The 11,900-nt window shown below is 43.5% G+C and overlaps 1 pseudogene; it reads left to right on the plus strand.

Moving 5' to 3' along the window:
- The first annotated feature begins 96 nt into the window (after positions 1-96).
- Positions 97-11,564, plus strand: LOC130526959 (complement C3-like; annotated as a pseudogene).
- The last annotated feature ends 336 nt before the right edge of the window (positions 11,565-11,900 follow it).

Consider the following 11,900-nt stretch of genomic DNA (forward strand, 5'->3'; position numbering starts at 1 on the left):
GTTCAGCATGAACCTTGTGAAAGGGTCTGGATAGACTACCGGCCCACAAAAGACTAGTTTCGAACGCACAGGAACTCCTCGAGATGTCTGCATTATACCAATATGTATGTGGGAAGTTCAGGGTCAACCCCATCATGAGGCTGATATTGGTGGAGGAGAGGCTGGGGCCCGATGAGAGGAGGGCATAAAAACTGGTATAAGAGCAGCAGCATGAGCACTGAGTTCAGAGTGTTGGGCATCAGGGCTCAGCTGAGATGGAAAAACCTGAGAGAATCTGTCCGATTCTGTTGCTTCTCTTCTTCACGTCCTTTTTGCCTCCCACGGATGGATCACCTTTGTAAGTAATTGTGTTTGAATACGCTAAATGCCAATTAGATTTTAAGTGGTTTGATTTGATTCCCTGGGGGGGACAAAACTAGAAAAATAATCAAAATGTCACTGTCATTTTCCTACTCTTTTCCTACTCCATTTGTAGATTATGGATGAATTTTAATCCTTAAAAGAAAAGTACATTTTAGCTAATACTGTCACACTGGCGACACCCGTTTTTAAATGTCTTAAGGGAATTAAAATTTTAAAAACGAAGCTTATTGTGAGCGTACACCAAGGGACAAATGGAATTATATCAGGGTGACAGTTACACAGCTTTTCAAGAGTGTAACAGCTTGAAGTAAAACCTCCTGAAATAGTTTTAGTTAAGTTTAGTTCCATGTTTGTGTAGCTCAGGTCAAAGTACGCCAGCTTGCACAATGATGTCCTGCACCAGATCCACGCTCCCGTTGTTGGTCTAAGGGCTCTTTTATCTGTTTTTTTTCCAGGGAGGTGCTGGCAGCCCCGAACGCGATACGAGCGGGAATGCCAGAAAACATCTTTGTGGAAGTCCAGGATTTCTCACTTGACACGAACATTCCTGTCGAAATCATTGTGATGAACCACCCGACAAAAAGCAAACGGCTGGCGTCGACAGCTGTGAACCTCAACAGGGCAAATTCTCATCAGGCATTTGGAGAAGTTTTGGTAACATGGAAATACTAACATACTTCTCTATTTTGGTGGGCAGGAGTTATTATAAATGGTGTGTTTGGGGGCTGGTTCTGGAGTTTAAAGCTAAAGATGTGGAAAATGTTCATTTTTATGCTGATGACTCACCTTTATTTACTCATTGCAGTTGTTAAACACATCCCGTCCCCATCGTTAATGCAATTTCTTCCACTGAAAAACTGATGGGGTGACGAAAGCCAGGCCTCCATTTCTGACCTACCAGGCAGGAAACGCTTCCCCCTGACTTCCTACTCCCCGTTTTCTCCCTGGGAGGACAGAAAACCTGTCTGCATTGTGGCCTTCACGGCTTTTCGACATCCCATTAGATCCTTACCCTGCAACTGACGTACAATACACTCTGTCTCTGTAGATCCCCGCTGAAGCATTTAATAACTATGACAACAGTCAACATTACGTTTACCTACAAGCTGTGTTTCCAGAAAGAATGCTGGAGAAGGTCGTCTTAGTGTCCTTCCAGACTGAGTATTTGTTCATTCAGATAGACAAAAACATGTACACCCCTGAGAGCAGAGGTAAGTTTAACGCTCCAACACTGGGAGTTTCATGTTGGGGCAACAATAAAGCTCCTGAAATGTGAATCTGATCAGTAATTTGAAGAAAAATGTGACTTGTTGTATGAATAATAATCTGCTACAATAATGGAAAGGCTGGATGATTTCATGCACATTCATTTGTGTTTGTCAGAAACATTCTTAAAACTGTCTTTTAACGCTTCCCCCCCCAACAGTTCTTTTAGGATCTTTGCTATGATGCCTGACTTTTCATACAGGGCCAACCGGAACCCCCTTCACATCGAGATAGTGGTACTGTATTCTATATAATAATATAGTGCAAGTGAAGACGTTATCAATGTTGTTTAGAATTCCAATTTAACCAACCGGTAGGAGCAGTGTTAAACATTAGTCAAATGCGGAATGATGCCAAGTATGAGTGTGTTAGTTGTTTATTCTTTTTCGTCTTTCAATTTCAGAACCCTGAGGGCCACTTCGCCGTAAATTCCATTGTACTTGAGCCACCAGGAATGTACCAGGGCAATATTCGAATCCCTGAAGATGCAAGGTGGGTTTATCTGTCTGTCGGTGATGGCGGATTACCTCATTGGATGCTGAAAAGAATCACCTCTGGGGGTTTTTTAATGTTGAGATTTTATTTTGTCACAATGTATTTTCCATATCTGATCAGTCACACTGCCCCCTACAGTTTGGATCAGCACAATACGCCTTTTTCTGTGTCCCCGTTGTCTCATCTGCACCATCCAGTGTTGACATGTACGTCATCTGAAAACACATCAAGATGTTTTCTATTGTTTATTTGTTTGTTTTCCCGCCCGATAGTCCTGGTTTGTGGAAAATTAAGGCAACGTATTCCAACAACCCACAGCTGAGTTGTAGCGCAGAATTTGAGGTCAAGGAATACGGTAAACATCAATATCAAACCAGCCACGGCCATTTTTTTCCCCAAACTGACGATTTCCCTTTCCAAACTCTCCAGTGGTGCCCAGCCTGTCCGTACAACTGACCCCAGAGAGCATGTTCTTCTACGAGGATGAAGACAAAATCACTGTCAACATCAATGCTCGGTGCGTGAAGAGTTTTGGTTTTAATGGATTTAAATCAAATGATTCGGAAGTTAAAGTAAAGAGTTTCTCCCCTTCTCTTTGCTTAGGTACCTGTTTGGGGAAGAGGTTGACGGGGTGGCGTTTGTTTTATTTGGAATTCAACACGTGGGTCAAAAAAAGCCTATTCCAAGTTCCCTCCAGCGAGTGTCGGTAACGTAGCTCCCCAGCATGTCTGGCCTTTTTCTCTGTCTTCTCGGACTTTAGCATTGAAGATTTAAACCTCGCATTGACCTTTAACCCTGGCATTAGATTGTTCGTGGGAAAGGAGCTGCTGTACTGCAGAGAAGAAAAATCACAGAGGCTTTTGGGCCTTTGACGGGCTATTCCATATATGTAAAAGTCACTGTGCTGACAGAGAGCGGTAAGAGGCTTTGCAGACATCTTTGCTGTCTTGTTCTGTTATGAAATAACAACATAAACTATGTTTGCCTCAGGTGGAGATATGGTGGTGTCGGAGTTTAATGGTATCAAAATCGTCAAGTCCCCATACACCATCAACCTCGACAAAGCCACTAAGAACTTTAAACCAGGAATACCCTATGATTTGGAGGTAAACAAAAAAATAAATTAGCAGAGTGATGAATTTCAAATGTTAAAAATACCATATTGGGGGTTTTTAGATAAAAAATCTGAAGGATCCAATGAGTTTGCCATGCTTGACCCCATCAATACACCTACTACCCTTAATTAGCAGGTTCTTGTCCAGATTTATTTTTCTCTAGCAACAGTTTGCCTACATTGCTTATTAAATCTCTTCATTCAGTTACATTAGCAGATCTCACCTTCCCCTTATCTGTTAAACTCAGGAATTGTTTGCTCAAAGTTTTCTACTTTTTAAAACGAGACAATCTTGATTTTAACAAAAGCTGAATAATTATCGCCGAATTCAATGTTAAAATCCATCCTTTTTCATCTCATATGGCAGTTTCAAGTGCTGAATCTTGACGGCACTCCAGCAAAACTAGTTGATGTGTCGGTAGAACCAGGATCCATGTTGGTACGAACCAGAGACAACGGCTTTGGGAAGCTTTCCATTAACACAGAGGAAAACGCCCCAAGACTGACAATCACTGTAAGTACGTATTTGTAGCGGCAAAATGATAACGGTGATATTTGAAATGTGTATTTATTGATGACATTTCAGATAAAGACCAGCCATGATGCTCTTGCACCTGACAAACAAGCCACGGCCACATTCGAAGTTCTACCATACTCCAGTCCCACCAAAACCTACATCCACATAGGTAACATCAACCCACCAGCACCAGCACTGGCGGAAACCTCCTTTTTATTCTTTACATTGTATAAAATCCAAATCCAAGTTAGAGCCATATTTCATTTTGGATCTCATTTGTGATATTTTGATGAGCCTTCATGGCGAATTGATAAAACGTTTTATTTGAGGAGCCCCGGGGGCCCGTCACCAAGGAGCCATGGAGGTCATTGTCCCTCATATTGAGAACCTACATTTTTAATTGCTGTTTGAATGTAGTGGACTGATGTCAATGTGAGAGTGTGGAGTTGTGTTTGCAAACCACTGCATGTAGTAATGCTGCATAAATACAGAAACATGCACAAAACCCCCATAAATGGCTAACTTTTTAATGCAATTTGTACAGTGGCTAATACAGCAGACCTGAAGTTAGGAGACAACTTGGGAGTCCACTGTTTCCTTAAAAGGCAAGAATATGCACCAGCTATGATCACCTACCTGGTGAGAGACTCTTTATTGCTTTCTATGTGCTTTTATTTGTATACATCTTTACATTTGCTGAATGTGTCCGTTTGTCTTCTCAGATCTTAAGCAAAGGTCGTCTGGTGAAGCACAGCCGACGGCAGTTAAATTATCAGATGGTCATTTCAGAGAATATCCTTGTCACCAAGGAAATGATGCCATCCTTCACCATTATAGCGTACTACCATACAAGCAACAACGAAGTGGTGTCAGACTCTGTCAGGGTGGATGTCAAAGACACCTGCATCGGCTCGGTGAGAAAGGAGCTCATTTCTAACCCTTGAGATGTTTTACGCCCATGGGTTTAAACGTGCTCCAGCTGAAACGACGTGCCCTCCCTCCCCTTTAGCTTCAGCTGGAAAAACTCAGAGTGGTTCCATCCCATGAGCCTCGCAAGTTACTTCCGCTGAAAATCACTGGAACCCCAGGAGCCACAGTGGGGCTGGTGGCGGTCCACAAAGACGTTTACACAGACAAGTGGAGATTAACCCAGAAAAAGGTGTAGTTTGTTGACTGCTGCTATGAAACATGCAGTTTACCATTTAACGTGCAGTCCTATTTAAAAGGCGCCTGCCGTGATTCTTCCTGCTGTTCCTTAGGAACGAAAATCAGATATGAATAATGAATTTGTTTGTTGTTTGCTTCAGATCTGGGATGAGGTAAAAAAAAAAGACAGGTACTGCCCGCTCGGTGGAGAGTACAACAGTATGAGGGTGTTCTACGAAGCTGGCCTGTTGTTTGAGTCCAACATTGGCAGCACTCCCTACAGACAAGGTGAAACCTCAGATTCACTCTTTTATCGGACTCCTTCTGTACACACCCTCTGGAGTTTCTGTCTCATTAATGCCTTTAAATACTGGGAGTTAAAAAAAGTCTTTTTAATTATTTTAGATCTAAGGTGTCCCTCCTACAACAGGAAGAAACGAAGTGACGACATAGGTAAAAACAAAGTTGCAGTCTTCCGGCAGGGCTCTTTATTGAAGTGTGCAACAGTTTTGTTGCTTTGTGTCCTTTGTGCACCTACAAAACCTCAAGTATGGATAATTTTCCATCATCGTGGCAGTTGGGAATTCACTAAAAATAATCTTTTTGCAGGAGACAACATGAATAGCTCTATGGATGTCGAGGACATTGTATCGCGCTCTATTTTGCCTAAAAGTTGGATGTGGTTATCTGTGGTTCTTCCGCCATGCCCTGGAAATGACCCTTACTGGTGAGACAGCAGAGATACACAACCGTTTGACTCCATTTTGGGTATCATTATTCCAACGAGTAAAGCATTTTTATTTACTTCCAGTAAAACTACATCAAAAACCATGAGTTACCCACTACAAGATTCCATTACAAACTGGGAAATCACTGGAATTAGTCTGTCACGAACTCATGGTGAGGTGATTGTTGAGCTGCAATGCTGCTTGTTCCACCAACACTCATGTCATTTAACCTTCAGGCATCTGTGTGGCTGATCCACTGGAGGTCATTGTCAGAAAAGATTTCTTCATCGACCTCAAAGCACCATACTCTGCAATAGCTGGAGAACAGCTGGAAATAAAGGCTGTCCTCCACAACTACACCCCTGACCACATCACGTGAGTCACTATTTAGTCCCTGTTCAAAACACATTCTACACTTTGGCGTGATTTGTAGTTGGCTGCTTGCCAACTAATAATCACAAAAGTCCAATAAAAGTGGACACAAACCTTCCCAAATCATCAAGTATAAGCACAGGCTCTTCCCCCGATACTTCCTTTATTTAATATAAACTGGACAACATCAGTTGACTGTATAACATTCTATGTAACCACTTTTCTTCCCTGGATGAAGGTACTTGTACATCTCTTTGAAGAGGAAAATGTCTGTAGTGCAGCTTATGGCCGTCGGAAATATAAGCAGGAGGTCATCGTCGGAGCCATGTCTTCCCGCTCTGTCTCCTTTGTCCTAATTTTCACCAAGGAAGGCCTAAGCGACATTCATGTTACAGCGGCTGTCAAAGATTCATTTTTAAATGATGGAGTTATGAAGATGATCTATGTGGTGGTAAGGAAACATGCCGCGTAAACAGAGCATTCAGAATCACACTTGAGCAGATGGAAACTATAGATTCTGCTGGTTAATCTGCTCTGTTTGAAGCCTTGGGGTGAACTGGTAAAGCACACAATGATGGTAACACTGGACCCTGCCAGGAAAGGTGTAGGTGAGCTTCCCACAACCATCACCACGACAAACAAACATGTAATTTCCTCCATCACCAACAGCCTCTCAATTCCCCTAGACGGACGGCAGACAGAAGTTCTCCAAAGTCAAATTCCTGCACATACTATGCTTCCAAGCACTGCTGCATCCACGGTCGTTTACATAACAGGTGAGAACACTTTGAGATGAAAATGAAGGAAACTCAAATGCATTATTCTGATTTAGACGTTTCAGCCAGAGGAGGCCGTTGTCCCATTATGATAGTCTGTTCATGATGACATTTATTCCTGTTTAGGAGAGTTAGATATGAGTGGTTGAGTTTTGCGCATCTTTTCACATTAGGAATGGCCAGTGTACAAGCAGAAAACGTCATCAGCGGCGACAATATAAATTATCTGCTGATCCAACCCTTGGGGAATGGAGAGACGAACATCATCCCACTGACCATGACCGTTATTGCAACCACGTATTTGGACAAAACCAACCAGTGGGAGAAGGTTGGTTTCGAGAAGCGCAGTGAAGCTCTAGGGTACATTAATGATGGTGAGTGAGACTTGTCAATTGGGGAGTTGAGTAGAGGTTTGGCAGTCAGCGAGCGCAACCTTTCCTGTGTCCAGGCTACAGTAATCAACTTGTGAACCGTAAAAGTGATGGATCATTTTCCCTGAATCAGAATAAACCAAGCAGCACCTGGTAAGACCCCCCCCCACCACCACCACCACCAACCTTCTCATCAGGGTGCACCTTCGCTGCATGTTTGCTGCGTGGCTTGACTGTGGTTTTCTTATTGAAGGTTGACAGCTTTTGTCGTTAAGGTGTTTACAATGGCCAGCTCTCTAGTCTCAGTGCAAAGCAAAATCATCTGTGATGCCGTCAAGTTCCTGATTCTCCAGCAGCAACCAGATGGACAATTCAGAGAGGTTGGAAGATTGACCAATAGAGAAATGCCGGTAACGCCTCTCATATTTCTTCCAGCCATTGAGAAATGTAGCGATGCATAAAACAGCCAACACCGTTCCTCCTTCTTCTTCTTCTTTTTTGCTGGAAGGGCGACGTATTTGGCGCAGATTCAGATGCCTCCATGACGTCTTTCTGCCTTATTGCCCTGCAAGAGTCGCGGCCACTTTGTGGTCTCAGTATTAACGTGAGTAGCTCCACTATGCTTCTCGGTTCTCCTCGTACGGAAGCCTCATACTGAAACTCTGCTCGGCCAAGGAGCATGATGAGAGCGAGCAAGCGATAGTGCTTCCGTGGCCAACTGCAAAAATATGCGCAATCTCTCCCCAAAAGCTCCCGACATCCCCACCCAAAGGGTGACCTGTTCTTGCTGTGAGGTGACCTGACTCAGCTTCATATTCCAGAATAATATGACGTAGACTTATTTTATCTTCCGACTGTCTGTTGTCACCCCAGAGCCTGCGCCAGAGTATTTATAAAGCAGTGGGCTACCTGGAGAGGCGTCTGCCGGGACTCTCCAACCCATACGCCGTGGCAATGGCATCCTATGCACTCGCCAATGAAAACAGGCTGAACAAGGAGACCCTGAAAAGATTTGCCTCCCCAGGTTTTTTTTTTTACACTATATTTCTTTACATAATACGGCTAATAATAGTCAGAACATTACAGCTTGTGAGAGTTAATGTAGGAAATACCGCATGTCATTGTCATATTTTCAGTTTTTAAAACATATTTATCCATTATTCGGAAATTGATGTCGTGTCCTCAGGGTTGGACCACTGGCCTGTCTCCAAAGGCCTCATTTACCAGCTGGAAGCGACATCTTATGCTCTTCTTGCTCTGGTTAGAGCCGGGGTGAGGAAAGATCATGCATGTGGAATTTTCACCAATGCCGACTGACTGACTGACTGGGGACGGGCGGGAGGAAGACGGACGGACGGCCGGACGGACGGACGGACGACGGACGGATGGATGGATGGATGGATGATGGATGATGGATGATGGATGGATGGATGATGCCACCATAAAAACATACATTTTCCAAATTCATATTTGAAGGCCTTAGCAGAAGCTCAGCCGGTGGTCAGCTGGTTGAAGGAGCAGAAGAGGATCAGAGGAGCTTACCTGTCCACTCAGGTGAGGCAGCCATCTCTCCTCACTATTTTGGTCTGTGAGGAGACAGTTTGAAGCAGTTTGCTATGACTTTAGTGATTTGATTGCCACCGGCGTCTCTCTCCTCCAGGCCAACTTGATGGTGTACCAGGCGGTCGCTGAGTACTTCACCAGAGTCAAAGAGGAAGAGAAGAACGTGCACAACCTGGATGTGGACATCCGGTGCCTGGCAGGCAAACTACTGACAAGTTCAGCTTCAACAGGCAGAACTTCACCTCACAAGAAGCTTGAAAGTGAGAACAAACAGACTCTACAAGATGTATTCTCTTTTTAGGATTAAAAAAATGCACATGCTCCGTTAAAAACATTACTATAAAACTGCAATGACGTTTAGAGACACATTTGTCTGTAGGCCAATGTGGTGTATAGGAAATATATTTATTAATATAAAGTAGATGAAGATATTGTGCACGTTTGAGGCCTTTAGTCCAATTGTCCTCCAAGGTCGTAGATGCAGGCTGCGGTGTTACGAATGAATTCTGCTGAGTCTTGTTAAAACCTGCTACTGTCTGTCGCTGTCTTTGATTGACAGTTGAGATCAGTCAGGTTGAACTAATAAACTGTGTGTTGCATTTTGACAGAGCAATTCCATAAACCAGCCCGTCACGGTGACAGCCACAGGAAAGGGACAAGGGGTTTTAAAGGTAGAAGCTTTTCAGGATCTGTTGTTAGGTTTTAATGTATTATGTGTGGCGGAGCTGGATAGACGGTTGATTTCTGGTCAGTCACACGATGAAAACTGGAATTAATAAAATGATTTAGCTGCACTTCTACCTCCCTGCCAGATGGTGTCGCTGTATTACACTCGCCGCCGAAACAAATGGAGCGCAACTGTCAGAAGTTCAACTTGTCTGTGCAGCTCATCCCACGTAATTTGAGGCTCTTTCTTCTTTCATTTTATTCATAAAAGAGAATGAATGAATGGTTAAATGTTGCCAACAGAATCAGTACGAGAGGATGAGAAAGTGTACAAGCTGAGAATAGATGTTTTGTAAGTACCGATGCAGTTTATATTCTAATTTAAATGGTGGTTATTATTCTTTTTTTTTTTTTTAATGTTTTTCCATTCATTCAGATACCTGAGCAAGGATCAAGACGCAACCATGTCGGTCTTGGATATTGGCTTATTAACTGGCTTCACTGTTGACACCAATGACCTGGACTCAGAAGCCCACACACACACACACACACACCCACACACACACCCACACACACACCCACACACACCGTGGATGGATCTTTAATACGTGTGTTTGTGTGCAGCTCTCCAGAGGCCGCGGTCGCACCATTTCTAACTATGAGACGGGCAGAGTCCTATCAGACAGAGGCTCCCTCATCATCTACCTGGACAAGGTAACGCAGTCATGTCTCCTTCTGTTTCCCGTTCTGACTGTTTTTCCCATTCCTCCGTTTCCGTTTGAATCCCTCCACAGGTTTCCCACACACAACCGGTAGAAATCTCTTTTAGGATCCGTGAGGTTCTCAGACTTGCCGTTTTACAACCAGCTGCTGTGTCTGTCTATGAACACAAAGACCGTGAGCTATTGTCACTTTTATATAAATACATATATAAAACATAAATAGGCGCAGAAAATGAGTCTTTGACACTCTCCTTTTCCAGAAACCGCCTGTGTGAAGTTTTACCATCCAGCGAGCGAGTAGCGGGACAGCTGATGCGTTTATGCACGGGTAACAAATGCAAGTGTGCTGAAGGTAAACAGGAGGGCCGCTGTAGCTTCTGCGTGGCCATAACTTCAACATCCAAATGTGGAATCGCACCCGCAGACTTTAAAGAGCTGCTTTGTGAAAACAGAACTGAATCTGGAAATGTTACAGTGTAATGTTGCACCCGTGCAGAGGGCTGCGGTATGCTGAAGAGGGACACCGTCAACAACGAGCAGCGCTTAGAAAGGTCCTGCGAGGTCTCGCGCAGGACGAGAACAGATTTCGGTGAGCCAGAATGCATGTTTGACAGAAAGCGATGCAGCAGGTCAGCTGACCATCTGCAACCTGTCCCACAGTGTACAAAGTGAGAGTGGACGAAATCAGCAGAGATTTGTTCAGGGACGTGTACACCATGACCATTCTTCAGGTCATCAGGGAAGGTTGGTGTTTTTGTTCTTTTTAAGAGGAGTTCTGGTGACACGTACGCACGCGTCCTGACTGACATATGGTGCAAATGTATGTGGAGTCCTCACAAATCACTGATTACGGGAACAACACGTGTATTTGTGTTATAACTGTTATAACTGTTATGTTATAACTAGTGTGGGCACATCACCTTCACGCTTTTTTATGAGATGTACCTGTAAACCCATTTCCTGTTTTGTTTCCAGGTAGTTACGATGTGAATCCTTCGGGAAAATTGCGCAGTTTCCTCAGTTTTGCGCACTGCAGAGAATATTTGAACTTGGTGACAGGGAAAAGCTACCTCATCATGGGAGAGTCCAAACAAATTTACAGAGATGACGCACAGCAATCGTACGTTTCTTTGGGTGTGTGGGATCTCTCACCGTTATGGTGATCCTCCTGCCCATATTACAGTTATCCTTCCTATTTTCTACAACGGTCATTATGCTGATAAATATGAACATACAAGTGCTATTTTTTAAACATTTGAGCCCATTAAGACTCAAAGAACTCGTCTCTTCAGGTATCAGTACATAATCGGAGAGCAAACCTGGCTGGAGTACTGGCCCACCGACGCCGAGTGCCGGTCCGACCAACACAGACCCACCTGCTTGGGCTTAGATGACCTGGTCAGTCAACAACTCCTTTTTGGATGTGTGGCATGAAAGGGCAAATAAATTGACTCTAAATTTCAAAGTGTCCACTTTTTTTCCCACTCTTCTCAAAACAAAATTCTATCATAAAAACCCAAAGTGTTCAATCTCACATTTATATAGTTCACAAAAATTTAGGGGTTAGTGTTAATTAGTGTTAATTAGACCCAGATAAAAATAAAAACTTGATCTCGGGGAGTGAGAGGTATTTAGTTTAACGCCTTCATTACCATGGAGGTGTCCTGAGGACAGTTTGACCTTAAATGAAACCTGTTGCCCTCAGATATATTTTTTATTCCTCAAATGGTCTGAAAATATGAACGAGACCAGCGGTGTCACACAGAATTGATCGTGTGATAGACCTTTATCTGCTTTGAAA

The sequence above is a fragment of the Takifugu flavidus genome, chromosome 6 (assembly GCF_003711565.1).
Source record: "Takifugu flavidus isolate HTHZ2018 chromosome 6, ASM371156v2, whole genome shotgun sequence".
Taxonomy (NCBI): domain Eukaryota; kingdom Metazoa; phylum Chordata; class Actinopteri; order Tetraodontiformes; family Tetraodontidae; genus Takifugu; species Takifugu flavidus.